The 27,254-nt window shown below is 42.7% G+C and overlaps 1 pseudogene; it reads left to right on the top strand.

Moving 5' to 3' along the window:
- The window catches only part of LOC111959261 (tryptophan--tRNA ligase, mitochondrial-like), a 35,556-nt pseudogene extending 8,882 nt beyond the window's left edge, over positions 1-26,674 (top strand).
- Positions 26,675-27,254: the final 580 nt, after the last annotated feature.

Raw genomic sequence — 27,254 nt, 5'->3', positions numbered from 1 at the left:
TTTATACTTGCGTACTATTGTTTGTACAGATGAACGTGGACTCTTCAGCCGTTTGTAAGTTGTTTCCAAGGATGAACCAGACTTGTGGAGGTTTACAATCTTGGCTGATTTCTTTTGATTTTCCCATGATGTCAAGCAAAGAGGCCCTGAGTTTGAAGCTAGGCTTGAAATATTATCCACAGGTACACCTCCAATTGACTCAAATTATGTAAATTAGCCAATCAGAAGCTTCTGAAGCCATGACATATTTATCTTCTGGAATTTTTCCAAGCTGTTTAAAGGCACAGTCAACTTCGTGTATGTAACTTATTGACTACATGGAATTGTGATACAGTGAATTATAAGTGAAATAATCTGTCTGTAAACATTTTTGTTGGAAAATTACTTGTGTCATGCACAAAGTAGATGTTACACGAATTGCCAAAACTATAGTTTGTTAACAAGAAATTTGTGGAGTGGTTGAAACGAGTTTTTAATGACTCCAACCTAAGTGTGTGTAAACTTCCGACTTCAACTGTATATTGGGGTTGTCCTGGGCCTGGGCTTTAGCAGATATAGCTCTGTATTGGGTTAGCTAGGCCCGGGCTGGGCTGCCTCCTCGGTTATTTTTGGAGTGCTGTCGGTCTGTCTGCAGGGAGTACTGTTTTTGAAGGGCCTCCAGTCCCATTAACAGCCAGGGGACCCCACGGCGTGAGCGGCCCTGTTTGGCTCGCCACACTGCCACGTTCTGTTCCTACCCCCCCCCCCCCCCCCATCCCCGCTCTCCCGCCCAGTGTGAAGCACAGAGGAACCTCATCAATCTACCTGTCTCACACGTCAACCACAGATTTAATCAAACGCTCCGTTTGGGCCCCGTCCTGCATCCATACCAGTCACACCAACTTTTCAGTGAAAAATAAACTCTCTCTCTCTCTCGCTCACCCTGACCTCTCACTCTTCTTTCCCTCTAGTTTCTCCATTGCTCTCTTTCATTTTCGCTCCTGTGTTTTCTCTGTGTGTCATTCACACTTTGTTTCAAGCTGGGTGTGATCTGAAACAGGCTACACTACACACACCACCACACTGCTCTATCACCCTCTAAAAGGGAGGATGTACATTAAACACTTCCATTCCTGCTCAATAGTGCTCACTGAAGTGGGGCTCTGTTGATGCCTGCCTTAACAGGTCCCGATGCACGGGACCTGAGAGAAGAGGGATGGGAGGGGGAGATGAGGAAGGAGTAGTGATAGCTGCTAGCCTGTTTTAGGGTTGGTTCAGCATGGTGTCTGTGTTTTAATGGGGTGTGCGGGTTTGAGGGGGAACACGTGAACCTGTGTGTGTGTGTGTGTCTCAGTTGGAGAGAGGCAGAGAGAGAGAGGAGAGAGAGAGAGAGAGAGAGAGAGAGAGAGAGAGAGAGAGAGAGAGAGAGAGAGAGAGAGAGAGAGAGAGAGAGAGGAGAGGGAGAGAGAGAGAGAGAGAGAGAGAGAGAGAGAGAGAGATGAGAGAGAGAGAGAGAGACGAGAGAGAGAGAGAGGGAGAGAGAGAGAGAGAGAGAGAGAGACGAGAGAGAACGAGAGAGAGAGAGAGAGAGAGAGAGAGAGAGAGAGAGAGAGAGAGAGAGACAGGCGGACGTACACAAGAACCAGAGAGGGCCTAATCCACTCTGCTTAGGCCCAGCTCAGTGCTCCCCATGCTGGGTCTGATCTGGATAGCTTCCCTGGGCTCACGAGAGGCTGATTGTACCCTGCAGGGGTGGCTGGTTCCCCCGGTGGCAACTCTGAGAAGTGTTGAAATTGGCATACTGGAGTGGTGGCCACTGCAGCGGCTGGTCTTCTGGAAGCCCTGTGAGGGGGATGTCAGTGAGCCACTCTGATATGATGTATGAGGAGAAAATCCCTGAGAAGAGAAACTGCCTCTTGCCCAATCCAATGACACCAGTGATTTATGGTGTTGGCTGGCTGGGACAGCAGCCAGTCAACTCAAATGACATTGGAAGTCTAGATCTTGCAATGTAGGCCTACACAACATGCTTGGGAAACTGTTAAGAAAACAGACTTATATTTTTGTGGTAACTTAAGAGCACAATATCCATCATTCAGTAGCTAGGTTTCCAACCAACTGGCGACCAGAATTTCATGCGATTATTCTAAAATCTGCATAAAAACAATGTGTACATTTTCCCACCAGTGATGTGTTTCCATCAAATTGACAAAAAGGCTGTGCATGATGATGTAGTGCACATAAAAAATACCTTTTGCGGTTAAATTCCCATGTACCCAATAAAAAATACAAGTTAAATGGGTTTCTATCGCATTTTTAACTCATCAAATATATTGCGTTATATAGCGAGTGTGTCCATTCTGGTATTGGCACATATGCTCTAGCCAACAGTTTGCGGATACAATGCGGGTATTGTCTACATGATGAGATTATTATGGACAAAAGAGCAAGATTATTTTAATTTGTCGAACTGCAGCCAACCGTCGATGATCATGTCACCAAAATAAGACCCAAAATATGTATTGGAAAAGAAGGAGCATTATCGTGCACTTTTACCACCCTGTGAATTCATCATAACTTATTTCATCTGTAGCCTAATAAACTGCATGCTTTCCAGACGAGTCGTGGTTGGAGGATTGCACATGTGCAAGTTTACGTCGATATGATGGTTATATCAATATTGGCACATGAAAGCGTTACCACCGACATTTCTCGCATAATTAATTTTACAGACACAAAAAGATCCCACCTTGTCTAGCGTAATTTGTTTTGGCAACATTTGGTTTACCAACACATTTTCGGTTTCCATCAGGCCTGTCATTACATTTCTTTTTATCCGACATGTACTTTACTCGCATAAAACGTTGGATGGAAACCTGGTTAATGAGAAATCTTTTCACTCTCTGTCCTGGCAGATCCTCCCATTGTATAGCAATATATTTGACATCTTTACACATTCTAGTGGAAAGATGTCACAGCACTTTACTTTGCACTGAGTTAAAGATTTCTGGCATTCCTCTTCATCCATATGCTATGATCCACATGTGTTTCAAAGATCTAGGAGAGTGCGGAAAGAGAAGAGACTTGTGCTCCTTCATGGAATTTTGGCCTGAGGTCTTCTCATAATAAAGAAAACACTGTTGTTTTCCCAACTAACTGAATCAGTTTCAAAATGTCCAATCAACGATTGTTTGTTTTTAAGCCGCTCTATAGAAGAGCGTCTGCTAAATGATAAAAAAAAAAGTATGCTTAATAGAAGCCTTGCGTTACATTCCTGTGTAATGTCATCCGTGCTGTTTTGATGTCAGATGTGATTGGCTTTTCCCACCTGTGATGAGTTCTGTCATTCCTGCTTCACTCAGGTTGATCAGACACACACACACACACTCCTGCATACCCTCCTACATGTAAGGACACATATATATACACACACATGTTATATGAACACACATTCCCGGAAAGTGTCTGCAAGTGTGAAAACATGGCCTGAAAGTGTGCGTAACCCTTCTAGCTGTTGGCGTTAATGTCACACTCGCACACAGTGTGTAATGTATTCACCATATGCTAGATGTGGATGAAGAAACCTTTCGTCACCTAGGCTACACTGTGGTAGGACCACGACGCACCTGTCAGAGTAAAATATGAGGAGAGAACACCCAAAGTTACCGCTGCTGCTACGTGTCATCAACAGGCCCACATTTGGTGGGAGAGATGGAATAAGGGAAAATGGAGAGACACAAATGAGTAAGGAGAGAGTGCAGGAAGAGCGAGTGGGGGAGTGAGAAACAGTTGGACAGGTTGAGGGGGTTTGGTCATGAATGGAAGAGATTCTGCATCGTCTTTTTATCTTTTCTTTTCAGTTAATGGCAACGGCGAACCCTCAAATAACGCCGCATTCACATTCAATGTTTGCCTTAAAACTACACCAATACTGTTGTGCTGCCAACATTTATCAGATTTTCCAAATTCTCTGTCTCTATCCTCATAACTGTAGTGGCACAAGTTAAAAATAAGTGTATTTTCTCTGACCAAATGCAACGCAGAGCAGATGTGTCAGGCAGGCGCTGTGACGTGTGATAGCCTGATTACCCAGTGGCTCGTTAAGAGTTAGCGCTGACTCAGTTAGCCTGTTATTGTCTCAAATGACACCATTACCATGTCTGCATGGCTAAAAGCCTCCCCCGGGGCAAGGGGGGAACATGCGTTTGGCGTGTCAACACGAGGTGAGAACACACATGAGCCAGATTCAGGCCGTCCGCACCCAAATCACTCCTGACACCTCTTAAGGGGCCCTCAGCATCAATGGCTCTCTGCTACAATTACCCCCTCAGTAATAATGACATAAGCACCCAGTTCCTTCCTGCCATCGCCTTTTACTGACCTGAAATCTGATACCGGAGGGTAGTTATCTGATCCTTTAAGCCCCAAAAACCGAGACAGACAGGACTGTTCTCAGAACAGTGGTTATCTGATCCCAGAGGCCGTAGAAGGCTGTTGGTTCCTCAGATAAACTGATTGTGATTCAGAGTACTATTGCTTTTTGCCAAATTTACAAGAGTGAGAGTATCCTCTAAGTGTTTTCTAATTAGTTATGATAACCTAAAAAAGAAAATACTGTACAATTTCCTGCACAAACTTTGAGATTAAGTTTCTAAAGATTTGTAAAGATAAAGAATTTCAAAGATGGCAGCCCAAGTTACACAGCAGGGATTTCAACATGATTTTCTTGGTTGCAAGCAGGGCTCTAAATGAACACTTTTCATTGGTAGCACTGGTGCTCCCAACTTAAAAGTTACAAACACAACATAACAAAATGTAGGAGCACCAGAAGATGTTTTTTTTATTGATTGAGAGATAGCCTATATTGGGCCTAGCCTATATGAATTATAGCTATTTTTGAAGCACATGTTGTGCACTAGAAACCTAAACCCTAATATTTAACAGTGTAAAGACATTTGTTTATTATAAAAAGCTAAAATATTGATACAAAAACCGGTATTACAAAGTCATTTGTCAAAATATTAGGTTTCTACATTGTGTAAAAGCAGTACCTACTGAGATGCATTACATTGGAAATTGTACACAGTTTCTTTAAGAGCATCAAGTTTGTGAGTGAAGACATGCAAGAGATCGTCCCACCTTCAAGACAACTCGGAAACTCGCATATGTCCGACTTGGAAACTTGTAGAAAAATTAGGTACGAGTTTCCCACTTGGAAAGTATCAGAATCAACCAATAGAAAGCTCTATGCAAAAAAAAGTATGTACATGTTACCTCTCAGTTTCTGAGTTGTCTTGTACGTGGCACCACTGGCGTAGCACACACTCCTGCAACCCCCTCAAGGTGGGGGGCCCACGAGTTTTGGGAGCCCCGAACCCAAGAAAAAAATATAATAATCACAATGGTATTATTATTTTTTTAATCCACCTAGAGGTTGGGCCCCCCAGATAGCATATGAACACGTCATAAGCCATGAAAATATATTTTGAATAACAGGGAATTAGCTTTAAAAACAATTCTCTCAGCCTCATGACAAAATGTGTAGAATAGCAGGAAATTAGCTCAGGGATTCATGAAAGTCGGGACAATCCTTGTCCGGCAAGGAAACTTTTATTTTTAATTCGATTTTGTTGCATTATTTGAGTTTACAATTTATATTTTGGGGAATTTAAAGGAAAAGATTTTGAGAAAATATTTGTTTGGGGAATTTTCTAAATGTTTTAAATATGATGAATTTAATAGGCTCTATGCCTGGACTGTCACGCTCTGACCTTAGAGAGTCTTTTTATGTCTCTATTTTGGTTTGGTCAGGGTGTGATTTGGGGTGCGCATTCTATGTTTTGTTTTTCTATGATTTTGTATTTCTATGTTTTGGCCGGGTATGGTTCTCAATCAGGGACAGCTGTCTATCGTTGTCTCTGATTGGAAACCATACTTAGGTAGCCCTTTTCCCTCCTTTCTTTGTGGGAAGTTAACTTTGTTTGTGGCACATTGCCTTAAGCTTCACGGTTGTTTTTGTATTGTTTATTGTTTTTGTCGGCGTCATCCTAAATAAAAGGAATATGTACACTTACCACGCTGCGCTTTGGTCCTCTTCATTCGATGGCCCATGCCCTTGTCCGGAGCAAAGGATCTACATTTCAAACTCTCCAAAAAATGACAATAATGGATATTATATGAAAAATTATATTATGTAGCTTCTTGCAATAGCCCTCTGTGACTTTAAATAATATTTATCTCAAAACTGTGATAACTAAAAGATGTCAGATTTTTATAAAATCCTAAATTAATCAGGAATGAGCAGGGTCAGCTATACCATACCTTATTCATGTCCTCATTACATGTAGTGCAACAAGACCACTCATTGTCTGTAAAGTTCTCTACTTTTTATCAAACAATATTGGAATCACCTTGGTCACAACCATACGTATAACCCCATCTGCCTGATAGAATTAGAATTTTGGATCCAATATGTTAGGCCTACATTTCTTTAGGTTTTAGTCAAATTAATGACTGATTATGAGGAAAACAACATTGCTACTGTGTATACAACTTGAATGAAATATAAACATTTTGTCAACTCCGTGACAACCAACTTCGTTAGATTTTTGTCTAACGTCAACTCAACCAATGCTTAAAGATCTGATAGAATGGTTGTTTTTATTGGGGATTTTCAAATGATGAATCGTTTTCTGTGGCTTGTCAACTCAGTCAATTATAGCTTACCCTTAAGACCTTAATATTCTGATAAAATATTTTAATCACTGTTCTGCAACATATGCTTAAACTATTGAAGTATTTGCTGTGCAAGACCTAATGGATAATGTTTGCTTTATAAAATGTATTTAATAGTGCTAACGGCATCAGTCATTCATTCATTGCTAATGATATTGATCTCCTGTATAAGCTATCCCTTTTTCTCTCTTTCTGTGCCCCGAAATTGTGGGATATAGGTAAAGTAACCACGATTAACAGATAAACCAAAAATTATCGACACCGACCACACCGATCATTTATCGTAGGCATTTTGCTGATATCATTCATTACGGTAAGTAGCCTATACTAGAGAAATGTGAAGTTTGAAATGGAATTAGTTTACTAATATGTGTGATTGTTAATGGGACAATTGATGGATACAACCATCAAACTTGTAGTACTTTTAAAAAAAAACTAAGGTCTAAGGGTCCGGGGGTTGGGTTTCTACTTGGCTAACAAATGGAATTGTTTTTAAGATAGTCATACCGAGGATCATTTAGCTATTGATTTTGAATTTTTGGACCCCTGTAAATACAGTGCATTCAGAAAGTATTCAGACCCCTTGACTTTTTCCACATTTTGTTAGGTTACAGCCATATTCTAAAATGTATTCAATTGTTTGTTTTTTCTCATCAATCTACAAACAATACCCCTTAATGACAGAGCAAAAACAGGTTTTTGGAAATATTTGCTAATTTATTACAAATAAAAAACAGATCACATTTACATAAGTATTCAGACCCTTACTCAGTACTTTGTTGAAGCACCTTTGGCTTACAGCCTCAAGTCTTCTTGGGTATGACGCTACAAGCTTGGCACAACTGTATTTGGGGAGTTTATCCTATTTCTCTCTGCAGATCCTCTCAAGCTCTGTCAGGTTGGATGGGGAGCATTGCTGCACAGCTATTTTCAGGTCTCTCCAGAGATGTTCGATCAGGTTCAAGTCCGGGCTCTGGCTGGGCCTCTCAAGGACATTCAGAGGCTTGTCGCAAAGCCACTCCTGCGTTGTCTTGGCTGTGTGCTTAGGGTCGCTGTACTGTTGGAAGGTGAACCTTCGCCGCAGTCTGAGGTCCTGAGCACTCTGGAGCAGGTTTTCATCAAGGATCTCCCTGAACTTTGCTCCATTCATCTTTGCCTTGATCCTGACTAGTCTCCCAGTCCCTACCGCTGAAAAACATCCCCACAGCATAATGCTGCCACCACCATGCTTCACCGTAGGGATGGTGCCAGGTTTCCTCCAGATGTGACGCTTGCCATTCAGGCCAAAGAGCTCAATCTTGGTTTCATCAGACCAGAGAATCTTGTTTCTCATGGTCTGAGAGTCTTTTAGGTGCCTTTTTGGCAAAATCCAAGCAGGCTGTCTTGTGCCTTTTACTGAGGAGTGGCTTCCGTCTGGCCATACTACCATAAAGGCATGATTGCTGGAGTGCTGCAGAGATGGTTGTCCTTCTGGAAGGCTCTTCCATCCTCACAGAGGAACTCTGGAGCTCTGTCAGAGTGACCATCGGGGTCTTGGTCACCTCCCTGACCAAAGCCCTTCTCCCCCGATTGCTCAGTTTGGCCGGGCAGCCAGCTCTAGGAAGAGTCTTGGTGGTTTCAAACATCTTCCATTTAAGAATGATGGAGGCCACTGTGTTCTTGGGGACCTTCAATGCTACAGAAATCTTTTGGTACCCTTCCCCAGATCTGTGCCTCAACACAATCCTGTCCTCGGAGCTCTATGGACAATTCCTTCCACCTTATGTCTTGGTTTTTGCTCTGACATGTACTGTCAACTGCAGGACCTTATATAGACAGGTGTGTGCCTTTCCAAATCGTGTCTAATCAATTGAATTTACCACAGGTGGACTCCAATCAAGTTGTAGAAAGATCTCAATGATGATCAATGGAAACAGGATGCACCAGAGCTCAATTTCGAGTCTCATAGCAAAGGGTCTGAATACTTTTGTAAATAAGGTGTTTCTGTTTGTTTTTTTAATATATATATTTCAATTATTTTTTTTGCTTTGTCATTATGGGGTATTGTGTGTAGATTGGTGAGGAAAATGTTTTATTTAATACATTTTAGAATTAGGCTGTAACAAAATGTGGAAAAAGTCAAGGGGTCTGAATACTTTCCGGATACACACTATTTTACATACAGTAGGTTTTTAAAGGACCAAAGAGTTTGGTCTGCTTCGTGTTTCAATTACGGGGATGCGACCTCCACAGAAGTCAGAGCATTCATACTTCTTGTGCTTCGGGGCGCTGACATACGCATCCAATAAATTGGTTTTCACTGCACCACTCGTAGTGATTCAGGGTTAATCTCTATAGCCATCCAGCTAATTGCGAGAAACTGGCTAAATGAAAAGACCTTACTTCTTGTGAGATGTTGGGGAGTCCGTTTCCCGGTGCTCTGCCATGATAGCATGAAGTAAAAAGGCTGCACCATTTTCTCACCTGCATCTCCATCCCGAATCTCCCCATTGCCCCCCAGGAAAATTTGCCTACTATTTATGTGTATTTCACACTATGTTGAGGAAAGAATTGGAGTATAATGCTTGTTCTGATGTCAACCCCAATGCATGTTCATGTCATGGTCATCAGTCATCTGCATTACAGTTAAAAATGAACGATTTCTGTATGCTAACTATGCTACTAGTTTATACAAACGGGAGTTAGCATTTAGCAGTCACTTCTTCTCATCCGGAACAGGGACAACTTCTAAATGTTATGCAGCGAAAACAGCCAAATATCCAAATCGTGTTTTGGTAACCACATTTGTGGGCCTGTTACAATGCATCGATCATAACGAATTTGATAAATATCCACTTTGTTAGATCAGATTTGTTGAATCTGCGCCAACCCAGCGTCCTTCAATCCACCACGGTCCTCATTCCATCGACCTCTTTACTGCATCTTCCCCATTACCTCCCCAATCTCTTTCTAGGAGTACAAGCTCATTTTCGTGTCCTCAAAATTTCTAAACAACGTATCATAAAGATTAATTTTATTTGTGAATTTGTTCTGACAGCCTTTCATCAAAGTTCTCCATGTTTTTTTTCAAGGAATTTAGTTTGTGTTTAGGGATAGGCTCCCGCTAGCGGGACACTAGCCAACAACATCCGGTGGAATTGGAGGGCGCAATTCAAATAAATAATCGTAATATTAAACATTCATGAACATACAAGTATCTTATATAATTTAAAAGCTTCAATTCTTGTTAATCTAACTGCGTTGTCCGATTTACAATAGGCTTTACGGCAAAAGCATACCATGTGATTGTCTGAGGACGGCGCCCCACATCAACATATTTTTCAACCAGCACAGGCTTCATAAAGTCACAAATAGCGATTAAATAAATCACTTACTTTTGAAGATCTTCCTCTGTTTGTAATCCCAAGGGTCCCAGCTACAACATGAATGGTCGTTTTGTTAGATAAAATCCTTCTTTATATTCCAAAAATTCTGTTTAGTTGGCGCCATCGATTTCAGTAATCCACTCGTTCAACATGCAGACAAAGGAGTCCAAAAAGCTACTGCTAAACTTCGTCCAAACAAGTCAAACAACATTTCTATTTAATCCTCAGGTACTCTAAAATGTAATTAAACTATATATTTCATAGGGAAAGTAGTATGTTCAATAGGAAATCAAAATTAGTAAGAGTGCACCCTCTCTCTCGCACGCCGAAAGACTGATATTTTGCCAGTGCTCTCCTAACCAAAACTCAAATTTCTTGCTTGTCTTTCAAAAAGCAAGCCTTAAACCTTGAATAAAGACTGTTGACATCTAGTGGAAGCCATAGGAATTGCAATCTGGGAGACTGATTTACTTAAGAACAATAGGTTTGAATTATAAGAGCCTGGGACCTCCAAAAATTAATTATGGTTGGTTTTTCTTCAGATTTTCGCCTGCAATATCAATTCTGTTATAGTCTCAGACATTATTTTAACAGTTTTAGAAACTTCAAAGTGTTTTCTATCCAATGCTACCAATTATATGCATATTCTGGCTTTTGGGCCTAAGTAACAGGCAGTTTACTTTGGGCACGTCAGTCAGGCGAAAATTCAGCAAACTAGACCCTATCCCAGAGAGGATTTATACAGGATGTATCTCCCCCACCTACCATCAACCAATCATGTCATTGCGGAGCTATGCAGAGCCCTCCACATTGTTACAAAATTTGGGAGGCGCACGGCATGTGGGTGTATTTTTTTTCTAGTCGCACTGGTGCTCCCAGAATAAATGTCAGGTCACATAGCAAAATATTTAGGAGCGAATGCTTTGGTCACACTTTAGAGCCATGGTTGTAAGGTATCCCGACTTCTACAGCATTTTATGACAGCTGTTTTTGCTTGTGTTGTGGAGGGTATTGTGTCGATACAATTTCAAGCACGGTGTATAACTGGCTTTAGAGAACATTTTCAGACAGGTATTGCTGACAGTCTCTTCTAACATATTAAAATGGTTCCAATTGACAATTGTTTACGCTTTTTGTTTGCGCTGCTTAATAACAGAAGCCTTGCGCTGCTGTTTAATATATTTAGCTAAGTGTCACGGCCATTTAAAGGAGTGGACCAAGGCGCAGCGTTTGGAGCGTACATACTTATTTATTTACCCATGTCACCAACAAAAACAATAAATATCACAACGACACGTGACGCCAACGTAGTGCATCCAGGCAACTAGCAAGGACAACTACCCACAAAACCAACTTGGAAAATGTCAACTTAAATAGGCTCCCCAATCAGAGACAACGAAAAACAGCTGTCTCTGATTGGGAACCCATCCAGGCCACCATCAACCTACATACCCCTAGACAATACAAAATCCCCATAGATAACAAAAACCCTAGACAAGACAAAAAACCCTAGACAATACAAAAACTAAACAAACCACCCTTGTCACACCCTGACCTAACCAAATAATAAAGAAGGCAAATATAACTAAAGTCAGGGCGTGACACTAAGAAACCTCTCTAGTCATTAGTAAAGTTCCAGGTCCCCTTTCATGCCACTCCCCTTGCCCCCTCAGTAACACAGTATTTTAGTACAGGCCGAGCAAAATGCCATTACTAGTAGGAATGGACCAAGGCCAGAATCAGTATACTTTATCGATGCCAAGGCTCAATGGAGTAGGTCAATGCCAGACCCAAGCCTGCCAGAACCCAGCAGAACCAGAAACACAATATTTGCCCACAGATCAGAATGCGAAAAGTGATCCCTCTTTTAGAGTCGAAAGGACATAGGGATGTAACATTTAAACAACCATTTTCATATTGGTTTTCCTTTAAAATTCCATGTGAATTCACAATGCTGCTGCCAGCAATGGTTTGGGTCTCACGATGTGTCCCTTTTTAGATGGTTAAGCATTGCACCCGTACTGCCATTACTGTACCCCAATTCGACCTCGCAATGTTTGCATTTCCTTCTCATTTAACTTCTCAAAAGTATTGTTGGTGCTGTCGCTTGCATTTTTCCAAAGTTACTGACGATGACTTGGTGATTGAGAGTCGACTCCAAAATAATTGATTCCTCGACTCCTTGCATGTCCACTGCCATTTCTGAGTGTCAACAGAGATCTGTATATGATGACGAGATGCTCATGTCTCTGCCCTAACAATGGGAGTCGTCCTAAAGGAGAGAAGGCAGGTGACAAGCTTAGGTCCGAAACAAGTCCATAGAAATGCATTGGGCTTATTTTGGCGAGAGTGAAACCTCTCGCTTCACCTCTTCCTCTATGGTGTCAGGATTAAATTCAAATCAAACCAAATCAAAGTTTATTTGTCACGTGCGCCGAATACAACAGGTATTCAACCTTACAGTGAAATGCTTACTTACAGACTCTAACCAATAGTGCAAAAAAGGTATTAGGTGAACAATAGGTAAGTAAAGAAATAAAAACAACAGTAAAAAGACAGTGAAAAACATTAGCGATGCTATATACAGTAACGAGGCTATAAAAGTAGCGAGGCTACATACAGACACCGGTTAGTCAGGCTGACTGAGGTAGTATGTACATGTAGATATGGTTAAAGTGACTATGCATATATGATGAACAGAGAGTAGCAGTAGCGTAAAGAGGGGTTGGCGGGTGGTGGGTGGCGGGTGGCGGGACACAATGCAGATAGCCCGGTTAGCCAATGTGCGGGAACACTGGTTGGTCGGGCCAATTGAGGTAGTATGTACATATGTACATTCCGCTAATAATCGCCTCCTAAGATTCAGTATTTTTTAAATGGAGGAGACTGATTTAGTTGCCGTACTTCCGAGAACACAAACACTCGCATCTTTCATAGTGAGCTAGCAAGGGACAGAGAGAGAGCGGAGGGGCACAGTAAGGGCAGGTTCGGCCACCAGGCAGACGGAGTCAAAACCGTGCACTAGGCCTATCTATTGGCAATCAAAAGCTGTATCTTACAATGGAATGTTTTATATTGCAATTTATTGGCTTGCAATGTCTCGCAATTTCTGTAAAGCAGGGCCTGTCATCAATGAATAGGCTAGGATATTCTACACGCAACAGACTGAAGTCTGAACACGCTCGCATCATTAGCGATGAGCAAAGGCAGGCGAGCAAGCGTGAGGGAGAGAGAAGATGGGGCAGACAGAAAGAATGTCTTGGTAATCTGTATCGCAGATGTCTTCTTTTGTATGTCTAGCAAAGTAGCCTAAAGTTTGCCTTTTTCTCTTGGTTTAATTTAAATGACACAACTTTCCCCTGGCCCTTATAGCCTATCGTCTAAGTAGGCTATAAAACGGAGAATAACATTCCGTGATAACTGCACTGTGATTTTAAATTTTGTTTAAAAAAACAACAACAATTGAAATCGGTTAGGGATTTTTCTTAACGTTAAGGATCCCAATTTTGAAAAGAGCCTATTCCTCAACACCGACCAAGGCTTTAAAATAAGGTCTTCATGTAATTGTGTCTGATAGCTGTGGTTTATGATGCTCTTGAGTATAGACTCTCATTCACACACACCCCACTTGATTTCTGCTCTGACTATATACCTACATTTTTTTTCAACTCTTATTGGTTTATTTTCCACTCTGCCCTGCTTTCATTGGCCATTTATAGTTGTTGCTCTGGCCTCATTGGCTGGCTGGAGAGTGTTCTATATTTTTATTGGACATATGCTGGTTACGTTCTCCCATTGACTGTTACAGAGGTGCTAGGTATGAATTTTATTAAGCATCTCCATAACAGCAATACAACCATGACCACTGCCTCCCAATCTGCCAGTTGGCTGCATACAGTACAAACACCTCTGCAGGTGACTTCACTTTTTCTTTCTCTCCTTAATTTCTTATTTTTTTTCTCTTGATGTTGTCTTGAAGTGTGTTACTTTTATTACTCTTGTTCAAATCCAGTCAAACTTTATTTGTCACATGCACCGAATAACACAAGTGTAGACCTTACCGTGAAATGCTTACTTACAGGCCCTTAACCAACAGTGCAGTTCAAGAAGAGTTAAGAAAATATTTACCAAATTTACTAAAGTAAAAAATAAAATTTAAATAAAAAGTAACACAATAACATAACAATAACGAGGCTATATACAGGGGGTACCGGTACCGAGTCAGTGTGTGGGGCTGCAGGTTAGTTGAGGTAATTTGTACATGTAGGTAGGAGTGAAGTGACTATGCATAGATAATAAACAGCGAGCAGCAGCAGTGTACACAACAAATGGAAGGGGGGTCAATGTAATTGTCCGGTGGCCATTTGATTAATTGTTCAGCAGTCTTATGGCTTGGGGGTAGAAGCTGTTAAGGAGCCTTTTGGACCTAGACTTGGCACTCCGGTAACGCTTGCTGTGCGGTAGCAGAGAAAACAGTCTATGACGTGGGTGACTGGAGTCTCTGACAATTTTATGGGCTTTCCTCTGACACCACCTATTATATAGGTCCTGGATTACAGGAAGCTTGGCCCCATAGAAGCTTGGCCCCGCCATACCAGGCGGTGATGCAACTGGTCAGGATGCTCTCGATGGTGCTGCTGTATAACTTTAGAGGATCTGAGGACCCATGCCAAATCTTTTCAGTCTCCTGAGGGGGAAAAGGTGTTGTCGTGCCCTCTTCACGACTGTCTTGGTGTGTTTGGACCATGATAGTTTGTTGGTGATGTGGACACCAAGGAACTTGAAACTCTCGACCCGCTCCACTACAGCCCCGTTGATGTTAATGGGGGCCTGTTTGGCCTGCCTTTTCCTGTGGTCCAGGATCAGCTCCTTTGTCTTGCTCACATTGAGGGAGAGGTTGTTGTCCTGGTACCACACTGCCAGTTCTCTGACCTTCTCCCTATAGGCTGTCTCATCGTTGTCGGTGATCAGGCCTACCACTGTTGTGTCGTCAGCAAACTTAATGATGGTGTTGGAGTCGTGCTTGGCCACGCAGTCGTGGGTGAACAGGGAGTACAGGAGGGGACTAAGTACACACCCCTGAGGGCCCCCGGTGTTGAGGATCAGCGTGGCAGACATGTTGTTGCCTACCCTTACCACCTGGGGGCGGCCCATCAGGAAGTTGCTTCTCCCTCTCAAGTTTGATCTCTTTTCAAACTCTTCTCTCTCCTCCGCTCCTCAACAGGAGCCTCCAGGAGGGTATGTGTTCTCTGGGATCCAGCCCACATCTGTGCCCCACCTAGGGAAATACCTTGGGGCTCTGGAGAGCTGGGTGTCCCTGCAGAGCCAGTACCCCTCAGTGCTCTACAGCATAGTGGACCTGCACTCCATCACCCAGTCTCAGGACCCCGCCCTTCTGCGGGTCAACATACTGGTCATGGTTGCCAGCCTGCTGGCCTGTGGCATCGACCCAGAGACATCTATCCTCTTCCAACAGTCACAGATTAGTCAGACACATGCAGGCAGGTACACACTCATGCATACACACACACACATAATCACTGCTCTATTAAAAGAGTTTGAGCCTATTTTCTAATGTGGTGTTGCAAACAGTTGGAAAAGCTGAGAGTGTGTTTGTGACTTGGCGGTCTGAGCAGGCTGCTTTGGATTTGTTTCCCAGCATGTCATCAAGAAAGTCAGCTGAAGTGGTGGCCATATTGGAATGTTTATTTTATCATGGCAAGCTCTGAATGGTTACCTAATGCAGGCAGTTTAAAATTTTATCACTCCAATCCTTATCTTCACTGTGTGCTCTGCAAATTCACAGGGATTATGAAAACACATACCACCATTTACTTCAGAGGAAGCCACATGAAGGGGATAATTATTTTTTGGGGTAAACTCCTGAGTTAGGAAAGGAAGTGTAATCCGAATAGACATTTTCTCCCTGGACACTTAAAATGTGTGTTTATATGTGTCAGACTATCTCTGCAAGTGACATATGTGTTTTGATAGTGTGGTCCATCTGTGATATTTCTCTCACACACGCACCAAGGCCTATTTTTATTCCCATTTAGCTTCATGCCACATATCTTGGCAGCGAAGGGGATCTCCTATTGAACAAACTAACCAGAGTCTGTTCCACATGTACAAATACCACTACGGCCAAAGAAAACACTTGACTTCATTGAAAAAATGGTGACCAGTTGAAATCAATAGTGTCTTAAGTGAAGGGCCTTCAGCTTGAAAAGATTGGCGCGAGTGTGTGTGCGTGGGCATATGTGTGTCCGAGAGAAAGACCATAGTAAAGTTACACCAATGGAAGCTCCTCAGAGGAGGAAGGGGAAAACCATCCTACTCAGTGAACTTCATAAAATATAAAAATAGTGAAACGTCTGTTATCCTTTTTAGATAAAACTATACTAAATATATTCACGTCACCAAATAATTAATTAAAACACAATGTTTTGCAATGAAGGTCTACAGTAGCCTCAACAGCACCCTGTAGGGTAGCACAGACTTCAATACAAAACCTAGGAGGCTCATGGTTCTCACCCACTTCCATAGACACAGTAATTATGACGACTTCCAGAGGACACCCTCCGACCCATCAGAGCTCTTGCCGCATAAACTGACATGTTGTTCATACAATCAAAGGATCAGAGCATGAATATAGTACTGAACGCATAAGCTGCAGCTAGCTAGCACTGCAGTGCATAACATGTGGTGAGTAGTTGACTCAGAGAGAGAAAGACAATAGTTGAAGAGTTTTGAACAAATTAATTTCTTAAATGGAGAAGCAGCAGAGGGGGAGAGCTGGCTATATATATTTATTTTTTTCCTTTTTTTTCTTCTTCTTAGTTAACCTTTCACTTACTTAGCTAATACAGCTAATTTAGCCTACTCAACAACCTGACTCAAACAGAGAGGAATGCTATTTCTGTTAGCTAGCTGGCTAAGGCCATCCAACACTGCATCTCTTCCAAGTCAAGGTAAGCTTTTGGTTTTATAAATGTATTGCCACCGGTGTAATTGCAAACTGCTTACTGTACACTGTTGTGCACATGGATTTGATTGTGGGTTTACTAAAGCGTTAGTTTTACTTCAGTTTATTTTAGTAAATACTTTCTTAACATTTCTTTTTTTTCTTAAAACTGCATTGTTGGTTAAGGGCTTGTAAGTCTACACCTGTTGTATTCGGCGCATGTGACAAATACAATTTTATTTGATTTTGAGTTTGTTGACTATTACATTAGCTAATATGGTTACAATGATGGAGACTCTGTAGAGGTTAGCATTTATGGTTTGAATGTTTGGCTTGGAGAGGTTTTTGTGCCTTGTCACAGATTGCTTGTGGACTTCACTCCACAACACAACAGCTAAGGGAAAAGGTGAGCGGAGGAGAGCGCGCAGATGCGATAAGAAATTATACAATGAGCAAAGTGATGATGCTGTACGTGGCTGCTATGAAAGTGAACTGTGTGTGACTGATGATCAGAAGTGTATTCATTCTGCTGATTCTGGATGGACCTACCTGAATTTGTCCAAAATAAACACATTTTGGACTAATGATTACTCCCCAGATCAGCTAGATGCAGGCAAGAGGTACCGGTGCCGCACGGCAAGACGTACCGGTCATCAAATCTGACACCAACAATCTCTTAAACAGCTTCTATCCCCAAGCAATATGACTGTTAAATAACTACCAAAATAGCTACACGGACTATCTGCATTAACCTTGCATCACAAGGTTACACAACAAATGGTTGATTTGTTCGATAAAGTCCTTCTTTATATCCCAAAAAAGTCAGTTTAGTTGGCGCGTTTGATTCAGTAATCCACCCGTTCCAGTCGTTCAACATGCAGACATAGCAATCCCAAAAGTTACCAATGAACTTTGTCCAAACAAGTCAAGCAACGTTTCTAATCAATCCTCAGGTACCTTAATATGTAAATAAACAATCAAATTTAAGACAGAGAATAGTATGTTCAATACCGGAGATAAATAACGAAGGGCGCGCCTTCATCCACGCGCGCCACAAGACTACAGTCCAAATGAGAGCCACCTTGAAAAACTACAAATTCTAGCTCCATTTTCAATAAACAAGCCTGAAACCCTTTCTAAAGACTGGTTACATCTAGTGGAAGCCATAGGAACTGCAATCTGGGAAGATTTCCTTTGAATATCCCATAGACAAGTGTTTGAATGGGTGGTGACCTCAAAAAATTATCCTCTGGTTTTCGCCTGCCATATCAGTTCCGTTATACATATCAGTTCTGTTATACATCAGAGTGTCTTCTATCCAATACTACCAATTATATGCATATCCTAGCTTCTGGGCCTGAGTAACAGGCAGTTTACTTTGGGCACGTCAGTCATCCGAACTTCTGAATACTGCCCCCTAGCCCTAAGAAGTTTTAATATTACACATCGCGCATAAGTTGTTATTGACAAATGGACACACACCCCCAACCCTCGTCTTACCAGACGTAGATGTTCTGTCCTGCCGATGCACCGAAAACCCAGCTAACTGTATATTATCCGTGTCATCATTCAGCCACGACTCTGTGAAACATAAGATATTACAGTTTTTAATGTCCCGTTAGTAGTATAGTCTCGAATGGAGCTCCTCCAGTTTATTCTCCAGTGATTGCACGTTATCTAATAGAACGTATGGTAGAGGCAGGTTAACCACTCGCCGACTAATTCTCACAAGACACCCTGATCTACACCCCCTGTATTTCCTTATTTTCTTCATGTGAATGACAGGGATTTGGGCCTTGCCTGGGAGCAATATTATATCCTTTGCGTCAGACTCATTATAGAAAAAATCTTTGTCCAGTTCGAGGTGAGTAATCGCTGTTCTGATATCCAGAAGCTATTTTCGGAGATGGTAGCATCAACATTATGCACAAAATAAGTGCGAAAAAACACACAAAATGGCACAACTGGTTGGGAGCCCGTAAAACGGCAGCCATCCCCTCCGGCGCCATTCTTCCATCTGACTCTACACTCTATACACACGCACACCCATTCACATACAAGCTGCTACTTCTCTGTTTATCTTATATCCTGTTGCCTAGTCCCGTTACCCCTATCAATATCTACCTACATCACTCCAGTATCCCTGCACATGTAAATATGGTAGTGGAACTGACTTTTTAAATATTTCCTGAATACAGTATGCTACTTACTTTGTGTGCAAGGCCGTATTGAATGTGTCACTGGCCGTGTTTGAAATCTGTTTGCCTACTACTTACTTAAACTGCATACTGTGTACTAATTGTACTACATACTATTTAGCATGTACCCTCCTCTCTTCTCCAGACCATTTCCGGAGACCTTCTCCCTTACCTCACCTCGCTCATCAACTCATCCTTGACCGCTGGCTACGTCCCTTCCGTCTTCAAGAGCGCGAGAGTTGCACCCCTTCTGAAAAAACCTACACTCGATCCCTCGATGTCAACAACTACAGACCAGTATCCCTTCTTTCTTTTCTCTCCAAAACTCTTGAACGTGCCGTCCTTGGCCAGCTCTCCTGCTATCTCTCTCAGAATGACCTTCTTGATCCAAATCAGTCAGGTTTCAAGACTAGTCATTCAACTGGACTGCTCTTCTCTGTGTCACGGAGGCGCTCCGCACTGCTAAAGCTAACTCTCTCTCCTCTGCTCTCATCCTTCTAGACCTATCGGCTGCCTTTGATACTGTGAACCATCAGATCCTCCTCTCCACCCTTCCGAGCTGGGCATCTCCGGCGCGGCCCACGCTTGGATTGCGTCCTACCTGACAGGTCGCTCCTACCAGGTGGCGTGGCGAGAATCTGTCTCCGCACCACGTGCTCTCACCACTGGTGTCCCCCAGGGCTCTGTTCTAGGCCCTCTCCTATTCTCGCTATACACAAGTCACTTGGCTCTGTCATATCCTCACATGGTCTCTCCTATCATTGCTATGCAGACGACACACAATTAATCTTCTCCTTTCCCCCTCTGAAAATCAGGTGGTGAATCGCATCTCTGCTTGTCTGGCAGACATATCAGTGTGGATGACGGATCACCACCTCAAGCTGAACCTCGGCAAGACGGAGCTGCTCTTCCTCCCGGGGAAGGACTGCCCGTTCCATGATCTCGCCATCACGGTTGACAACTCCATTGTGTCCTCCTCCCAGAGTGCTAAGAACCTTGGCGTGATCCTGGACAACACCCTGTCGTTCTCAACTAACATCAAGGCGGTGACCCGTTCCTGTAGGTTCATGCTCTACAACATTCGCAGAGTACGACCCTGCCTCACGCAGGAAGCGGCGCAGGTCCTAATCCAGGCACTTGTCATCTCCCGTCTGGATTACTGCAACTCGCTGTTGGCTGGGCTCCCTGCCTGTGCCATTAAACCCTACAACTCATCCAGAACGCCGCAGCCCGTCTGGTGTTCAACTTTCCCAAGTTCTCTCACGTCACCCCCGCTCCTCCGCTCTCTCCACTGGCTTCCAGTTGAAGCTCGCATCCGCTACAAGACCATGGTGCTTGCCTACGGAGCTGTGAGGGGAACGGCACCTCCGTACCTTCAGGCTCTGATCAGGCCCTACACCCAAACAAGGGCACTGCGTTCATCCACCTCTGGCCTGCTCGCCTCCCTACCTCTGAGGAAGTACAGTTCCCGCTCAGCCCAGTCAAAACTGTTCGCTGCTCTGGCACCCCAATAGTGGAACAAACTCCCCTCACGACGCCAGGTCAGCGGAGTCAATCACCACCTTCCGGAGACCCTGAAACCCACCTCTTTAAGGAATACCTAGGCTACGGATAAAGTAATCCTTCTAACCCCCCCCCCCTTAAAAGAGTTAGATGCACTATTGTAAAGTGGTTGTTCCACTGGATATCATAAGGTGAATGCACCAATTTGTAAGTCGCTCTGGATAAGAGCGTCTGCTAAATGACTTAAATGTAAATGTAAATGTAAATACTGTTTAGAAAAAGTATGCAGTATGCCATTCCCGAAATGTCCTACTTTTGGTGCATTCACGACAACTCGGAATTCGGCAACAAAATTAGCTCAGACTGTGTAAAATCAGGATGTCGGTGATCTTCAGGTCGAAGAATTGCCTGAGTTTCTGACTTTTTGGATGACCGTTCAAAACAATTTTTCCCAGTCGTAGCAGGTTTTTTCCAAGGTCCATCAGTGTCGGCTTCACATATGAACCGGAAAGGATGGTCTGTAGCCCAACCCAGTGACCTTTCGTGTTATTGTTGTGGGCTAAGTGGCTAGAATTTGGAATGACGTATTTGGAGTGAACTTGAATGTACCGTAGGCCTACACATGTATCAATTGCAGTCACCTGGAGCTTGAGAGGAGTGGGTAAAGCAGTAGAGGAGTGCAGTGGTGAGGCAAAGGGCTCATAATGAGGACAACTGGCTACTACTCTGAACTGTGTGCTGAGATTTCTGGCGCCCAGAGCTGGGTGGGTGCCATACATTGTGAAGGATGCTAGTGGCTACATGACTCAAGCTGGTTCCCAGAGTAGCTATTCCTCTAAAAGATCGTCACCAGACTCCATCTTCATCACCCGTCTCCCTGACCACCTTCCTCTGATCAAGCCAGGAACTGTCCCTCTCCAGCTTTGGAGGATGCATGCACTCAAAGACTTGGCCTCTATTGGTTGACCTAACTATACCTAGGCTACTCCTGATATTGCTTGTTTGTTTTTTGCTTTTGATGCGCTTTGAGATTGTTATGAAAAGTATTATAGAAATGCAATTTATTACTATACCAAAGCGACAGCAGTGTGCAGGGTTTCTTTTTACTTTGAACTTCTCTAATTGTTACCATGCACCTGCAACAAGATAGCTCAGATGTGCGAGTGCATTTTTTGATGTTGAAAGTAAAACACACCAACAGTAAATGTAACGGTATCAAATAAATAAAAAATATTACAAGCAAAAAACACTTTCAATGAGAACAGAAATCCACTTTGGGTTTAAAAAAAACTAACTTCACCAAAAACAGTAAAGAAATGAATACATTAACAGCTATAAATAAAATGCATACAAAATAAATAAAACTACTTCTTAATCATGGCCTCTAAAATGACCATAAGGAGTGCCTCACAGGCAGTCACCTCCTTCTCCCACCTCCCCATCTGGACCCTTTGGGGAGAAAGAGGAGCCCACATCTGCAATGTATTTTTGCTTAAGTCTATGGTTCTTCCACTTATTTTTCACCCATGCAGGTGACAGCTGCCCCTCCAGCTCACACTCCTTTATCTAGATCCTGAAAGACATGAGATTAAGTACATTAACCAAAACATGAGTAAAGTAGAGTTGTTTGAACTTTATGTAGCTAGATGGCCACATACTTTATAAAATTGGAGTGCCAAGGTGAAACAGTAATGAGTGCAGCTTACCATTACTTTTACCTTAACAGGGATGTATACTCCAAACATTTGTAAAACGTTTTACAACAAAAACTAGCGTTTCTATTGGAAAGGTTCAGCAAACGAGGAGGGAACCTGCCTGAATCTGTCCAATAGAAACACTCGTTTTTGTTGCAAAACAGAATATTTTGCAACTGTTTGGGGTAATGATTACACCCATATGTGCAATGAAACTAACCAGCTAGCTAACTAGGCTAAAGTTAAATTGGAAGATGACGGTGAACAGCAAGTAACCATGTAGCTAGCAAACGTTACTGATTGAACAGTTATAACTTCTAGTCCTAGCTAGCTACTAAAGCACATAGATAGTTAAAGGCACGGCAGGCAACTACAAATCAGCTACAAAGCCAAAATGAGTATAACATCCTGGCATTTACAGCATACTCTATTTTTTTTTAATTAAAAAGTTACATACAATAAAACATTATATTTTTGTATACTGAGAATGTGTCATGTGTGATTGTTTTGTTTCCCGCTTTTGGTTAATTTTGGTAGTGCATCTCCATATATAATTGACATCTTATTATCAGCTGTTGTCAAAGGAGAAATGATTATGACATCTGGGCATCGAAAGTATACTCGATTTTCGAAATGTCACATACTATAAAACATATTTTTTTTGCATACGCAAACGGCCTACTATTTAGGATGCAAGTATGGGTATTCGGACACAACCACTGTCTGTCACCTTGATTACTCCAATTTGTCTCTCAATCTGTGCATCTACGTTATAAACTTTAATTTATAGACTACGTTGTAGCAACCTCATGATGGGTGTAGGTCAAATTGGAGTATCATGTAGAAGCCTAAATCTCATCGATGTTATATTGAGCTAGGTGAATGGAATATGAATGACAGTCATTCAATAAGCTGTAAAAGAAATAAGGACATGCACATAAAAATGAAATAAAAACTGTCTTCCCTAGTCTTAAAACGCCACTGGTCGCCACTGAGTTACACCGTTTCTTACTGAAATAATAGCAGCAGATCCACAAAGCTCTGAGGTTAATAGGAATATCTTGGCTTTCTCCTAAATAAATAAAAAAAGAGTCCTATAATCACATAATCCATAACATTACTAGTAGTGTGTTTGTTTCAGATACTACGAAGACAGATCACATTCAATATGAATGGAGTTGATGTTCATTCTAAAATGTATTTTATTGCACCTACATCTATATCAGTGTCTCCTTCCTCACTCTGCTGTCATCAACATCTGTCCTATTTCACGTTCATAGTCTGTCTGTAACTAATCCCCCCCTCTCTAGCTACAAGTATTCATTGTAAACATTTTGTTTATGTCCGTGCTGTTTTGAGTTTATGTCACACTCTTTAGAATCCGTTTTAAGCGGAGAGGGATGGCAGTCACTTCGCCAGCACCCATAAACTCTAAGTCTCTGAAGCAGAAGGATTTTGCGCCTTTTTTCCCACTAATGAGAGTTGTTGGCAAGGCCCATAGGTTTTAGAGAGACCCATGTTGAGAGAGAGAGAAAAGTATGGGATGGCTGTAGCGTGATGCAGAGAGGGAGTCGTTAAATCCAGCCCTGCTAATGTCCAGGAGATTGGAGTTATTTAATGGCTCTAATGCCTTGTCACTTATGTAGTATAATGGAGTATGGCTATTGGCTATGCATCTGGGCAACAGAGCACCTGGTTGTTAGGGCACAGGGAAGATCCAGTATAGTTCCTTTCTCTGCCACATGGTGGAGCTGAGGAGTCCCACCATGTGAGGATCTGAAAGGTTTTTAGTTATATTTATTTGAGGTGATGGAGAAGAGACTTGATTTTTTATTTTACATGTGGGCTTAGTTTAAAACCAATAATAATTTTTAGGCTTGGACCATGTTGAGTGACTGGTTGTGGTGTCTCCCTCCCTTCCACAGGTCTCTGAACACGCTGAACTGTCCTGGATCCTGGGCTGCCTCCAGTATTCCCCCGACTCTGACACCTGCCTCAGTGAAAGGTACATAACAGCTTGGGAATACTGTAGGATTTGAAATGCAGTGATACAACCACTGAATGAGTTTACATGGAGACAAATCCTGCTTTTTGTATAAATTATGCATTAATATCAATGGCTGCACAATTGAGTTGATGATCAGTTAAATTGTTAGTCAAGTTACAAATGGTGGAAAGTTCAATGGTATCCTTCCATTTTCCTCCATTTCCTTTCTCATGTTCAGCATACTGACTATTGTTAGTCCTGTTTGTTTCTCATAGCAGCACCTCACTTGCCAGATCTGTTTAAATGTTCTCATAATGACAGTGATTTCCTTGGCCACATGCAGTTTTACTAGGAGGCCAGAGGGAAGGAAAGGACGGCCAGCAGTGTTCTGGTTCTACACTGAAAACACCTTTTGTTTACTCAACAGCTGACTTCACGTCAAACGTGGTGGAAAATGTCCTGTGATTCAGCCATGTTGAGTTTGTATGAGCGAGTGCTCTTCATTCGTAAAGAGAACATGCCGCCTTAAAGAGAAGCTAACCTGTTTTCTTTTTCTTCTTTTTGTCTTTCATTTTCTACTTTTCTCTCCTTGCAATGTTTCTTTCTCTTTCTTCTTGCTACACCCCTCTCCCCTATTTCTCTTGCTCTCTCTCCAGATGAAAAGTAAACAGAAGAATGAGGGGAGTGTGGGGCTGTAGTCTTTCCACGTCCTGCAGGCTGCGGATATTCTCCTTTACAAGTGAGCTCAGTCTCTATTAAGTGTGGGTGTGCTGCAGCAAATAAATTAAATTAATATTTAAAAAACAAATTCACTGAGTGTGAGGTTTTCTATGTTGTTACAGGTCCACTCACGTCCCAGTAGGATAAGATCAGGTCCAACATCTGGAGTTGGCTCAGGACCTAGCCCGCATCTTCAAGATCACATACGGAGACTTATTCCCTGAGCCACGTGTTCTGCTCAGTAAGTTACTGTGTACCACACAGGGGTTACATCTATGGATGCAGGCAGTGTAGTACATTTTCTCTTACTCAGACACTCACTCATATGTAAACATACTCAAAATCCAACTCTCTCTTTCTCTTTTTCTCTCTCTCATACACATAGATATACCCATATGGATACATACACATACGTCCAGATGCACATGCACAAAGACACATGGCCAGCATGTTCTACTGATGGATACTTAATAACCCCACTCTGATATACTCCGTTTTATACTCCTTCATTATCGCCGTCATGAAAGCACAAGATGTAACCAGCCATGCGTGCAATGGAGCTTTGATTAAAGGACCGTTCCCTTCCTCATATATCTGAGAAATAAAGTGATAATAGATTTGGGGAGGCGGGAGGGGGTATGTCCTCAAGACGACTTCAGAGATGTGTGTGTGCGCCCGCGTGTTGAGATGGATAGATAAAACTGTGTGTGTATTACAGGGGCGGGTTAGGGACAGTGGTTGGCTCAGGCTGATTGATGCTGCCTTTTTGTGCTGTCTTTGGCTGTTTACCGATGGACGTTTTGTGGGAAAGAGACCAGAGCAACAGCTTCTGGCAGAACTGCCAGTCATCCGCCACCACTTTGAAACCCAATCAAAGATGTCCTCTTAAATCACCCTGAAACAAAGAGCTCATCAGGAAAGAGACCCTCCCCCTTTCATCCTCCAGTGCCACCCCCCATGCACCCCTGACTTCTCTGCTGACAGCATACTGCCAGGACCTGGTTCTTCTTATCGGGATATGATTAACTGATGTAATGATATCCCATGCGTACATTCACCTTAATAACAATAATAGCCATATCGTTGCCAAACACAACCCAGCCTTAACAAGGCATATTCTCTTTTCATCCCAATCAAGCTCCACACGGAAGGTCAGACCCCCAGAAGATGGCCACCGTCAACCTCCTTGACTCGCCCGACAACATCGTCCTCAAAATCCGCTGTACCGTCAGACTTCACCTCCGTGGTGACCTTTGACCCTGCGGTGCGCCTGGGTGTGTCCAACCTGGTGCTGACGCACGCAGCATGTTGCACGGTGGAGGAGGCGGTGGGGCTAGACATGGGGAAGTACAAACAGCTGGTCGCGGAGGCCATGGTGGTGCGACTCACACCGATCAGGGAGGAGATTGAGAGGCTGAGGGGGGGACAGGAGGCACCTGGAGAGGCTGCTGGCCCAGGGAGCCCACAGGGGCCCGGAACTGGCTGCACCCATCCTCAAGGAGGTCCGCCACAGAGTAGACTTTTGCTGAAGGAGGGGGGGGGACTTGTTAAACTGTTTAAAAAAGTAGAGACTTGCACTCTGTGTATGGGGAATGGAAGATTCTACTGGTGCTTGACTACGTTTGCTTGAGTTACGTATATTGTTGTTGTCATTTATTCATCTCTATGCCTTACTTCAAATTAATGGCAATATATTTTTTACTTAAACAATAAATATATGTATAGGATATGCTATGGGTTTTCTGTGGAAAGTCCAATGAGAACTTTCAAGCTCTAATACAATAAACAGACACACACGCACGTCATCAGACACAGTCTGTGGGCAGTGAGTAATGAGTAGGCCAATGCCCTGTCAATAGTAGTCATTCTGCCTGTTCAGTTCTGGGCTCTTGTCTGCAGATGGAACATAAAGAAGAGCACAGCCTCCCTGTGATACTTGGATAGACTAACCTGGGATCCTGACTGCTTAGGATAATATTTTCACCCTCTTTGCTCCCACCATCCTGGTGATGGAGCAGACCATCTGTGGGAGCTGGACTCTGATGTAGTTTTCCAGATCCATATTTACCTGGGAACTAACTAGTCAGATCACATCCAACTGCAGTTTAT

Source organism: Salvelinus sp. IW2-2015, linkage group LG36 (assembly GCF_002910315.2).
Source record: "Salvelinus sp. IW2-2015 linkage group LG36, ASM291031v2, whole genome shotgun sequence".
NCBI classification, from domain to species: Eukaryota; Metazoa; Chordata; class Actinopteri; order Salmoniformes; family Salmonidae; genus Salvelinus; species Salvelinus sp. IW2-2015.
The sequence above is the reverse complement of the archived record's forward strand: the minus strand, read 5'-3'. Positions and strand labels throughout refer to the sequence as shown.